Genomic DNA, 3,121 nt, shown 5'->3' on the forward strand with positions numbered 1-3,121 from the left:
GACTCCATCTGGGACTCTTCGTCTTTTTGTCGTTTGCTTCAGTGGTCTACCAGATAGAACATGCTGATGAATATTGACCAAGGTAAGTTTGGGTAACTTCTCGTATAAATGCCAGGTATTCTAAATATCCTTTTGCCTGACCTGCTGGAGACAATTTGTAGAGCTGGTATGCATTGTTCATGGATGCATTCAAAGGTCACATCAAAAGTTGCCAGTACCATTTTTGCGATTGATACTTATCCTATAGCAACCGATGTTTTGGTCCACTCCGCCCATATACTTGTTATATTGTAGAAAGCACGACGGCTGTTGGATTGCAACTCTTCTCTTTTCACTGCTAGACCATCGCTGAGCCGAGCCCAACGGGCTGACTTCTTCGCAGGTGGATGCTACAGTTACCACATTGTTGTCGTTGTATTGGACCAAGGAGATACCTGATATTTGATCAGTCAGTTGATAGTAACTGCCACGCGCTTGCTTTTTCATTTGTGCAGTATCTTTCAGAGGCGCCTTTTCAACACGATTCATACGAATGGTACCTGTAGCTTGATTGCCTACTTCTTTGAGGTGGGTAAGCAGTCGGAGAGACGTAAAAAATTTTTCAATATAAACATGGACTTTTGTCCTGCCGGTAACTTTGCAATAAGGTTAGTTACCACAGAACCTCCAACGCCTAACTCGGGATTAGTGTTTCCTGTACTAGCGCCTTGGTAAGGTTCAGTTTGTATAAGGTAACCAAGCTTATATTTCTACTTCTCGGCGGAAGACTATTGTTTGATGTCGATGCCATCTTCGACAGAGGTATGTCGCCATCGCTGTCACTCTCGTCACTAATAACAGCCTATTCTATTATTTCGGACTGCAAGCCACCTCCGTTTTTCCTGGTTATTTCCAGTTGTGCTTCCGCTCTAAGTTGATTGCCAGACAACCGATTCAAATCACCTACAAGGGCGTCTTCTTCATCACTGTCCTCATCACTGAGCAAATGGTTACTCGGCGGACAAGTGTATATCGTCCCTTCTATGATGTCGTCATTCTGCTCTAGTATATCGTATATATCGACCACCGTCAAGCTGAAAAAACAATTTAGGGACAATTATAGTATGCTGTTATGATATTATTTTTTAACAATATTTGATAATCTTTATGTACAACTGTGGAATATCGAAAGTTTATATCGAAAGAAACACTTCTAAAATGTGTACACTGTCGCGCTCACCGCCCTTAAAATGGGGCGCACAACAAAACTGTCTAGATTGATATCGGAATATAGTATAATTAAACTATTTATATTATTATTTTAAAGTATACATATTATACAATAACATAATGTCGAATTTGCAGCAAAACTATGGAAATAAATTACATTTACTTACTTTTTTCTCCGCGACATTGCTACAAGGACCACTATGACACTTTTGACGTGAATAATGAAAAACAAAATGGCGTCTCGCGCGTAAAAAATGTATTTTAGTGTTGCAAGGAATCATAATAAATAAATTATTAGTCATAAAAAAAACAAAAGCATGTGATATTGTTTTAATCGGAAATTACTAACCGTTTTAAAAATGGGGCGTTTGACACGTACGGGTTAAGTAACTACAACTGTAAAATATAGAAAAAAATAATTATTTATTAGGAGTTTGGGGAGAATTTCTTCTAAATAATCTGAATGATCTGAACATTCTTTTATTTTAAATTTTATTTAAGGTATATTTGAATATGATTATTTAAATAAATATGAAATTCTGTTAACAGTAAGCGATTATTTATTTTTGATGATTTTATTGGTGTGGTGATTTATTGTTTTTTCCTGTTAGTAAAAAGAAATTACTTAAATTATTAATACTATTTATTAATAAAAAATATAGATAATTTGCTCAGGTACCTACCGTTGTTTTCTTATATTAATGCTTAGTAAAAAGCTTACGAGAAAAATGTTTTTATTTATTTTTGAAATAGTGCATCACTGTCTAGAAGAGACGTTTTTACGATTTAATCTATGTATTAGAATCTATGTGTATGAATCATCGATGTATGATTAAAAAAATCGATAATTTTAATAGTAACGTTTCAGAGAAAAAACGAAAAAAACGTGAAGAACTAGATTGATTTAGTATGTATTTTAGTAAATGTTGTGAAAAACTTCGGTCATCAGCCCGATATATTCATTTTATATTGGGTTTTTATGTCCGTGGAGACGAAACATTATAGTATTTCTTTTATCGATTATTGATTTCACTGAAATATTATTATTTTAATTCATAGTCTAAGAAAATGGTCTTACAGAGAAAACAATAAAAATATCATTGTCAGTATGAAAACATTGGTTTTTCCCATTTATTACAAATTAATTAAGTACATTATTACCAAAATGCTGCCCTCTGGATGTACAATATTTATATCCTCCCCCCCCCCCACCATCTTCCAAAAACAAAAAAGCAGCCTCTGTCCGCAGCTACTGAACCCCGTGCGATTACATCAATTAATCACTCGATTCTTTTGATGTTTCGTTCTCAATAAAATAATAATAAACATTTATATTTGGATGATTTGTATAGCGCCGTTTTTATGCAAAATCAACTCAAGGGGGTCAAACATGTAAATTTTTCGGTGCTGCACATCACTAGTTAGTAGGCACTAGTTTGTCAGAGTTCTGGAAATAAAATAAACTTAAGAAAGGTTCTAGGGCAAGTTTTTTACATGAATTTTTTTTAAATTTTTGTATTCTCATATTATTTGTATTCCATTATTTATTTATTTGTATTAACTTCATTTGTATTGTAAATTATTATCAGCAATAATAAGTCGCCTGTAATATCAATACAAATTGAAAATATCTCCCGAGTAAAAATAAATGCCGCCGACGAAAATTGCAAATGAATACTATAAAACGTACGTGCGTAAAAAAATTCTTCAAAAAAAATACTTGAATATTACTGAAGATATGGCAACACTTAGATTTCACCATAATCCCAAAAATTATTTTCTTTTCCGTATTATCTATGGAACTACTTCCGTTGAATGCTTGTCATTTTTTTGTTGGTTATGTCATTTGGTTTTCTTCCTTTAATCAATTTGTACGTCTTGACCTGAAACAATGAACCCTATTCTCAAGAAA

This window comes from Hesperophylax consimilis, chromosome 19 (genome assembly GCF_061612785.1).
Source record: "Hesperophylax consimilis isolate HC1 chromosome 19, BYU_Hcon_1.0, whole genome shotgun sequence".
NCBI lineage: Eukaryota > Metazoa > Arthropoda > Insecta > Trichoptera > Limnephilidae > Hesperophylax > Hesperophylax consimilis.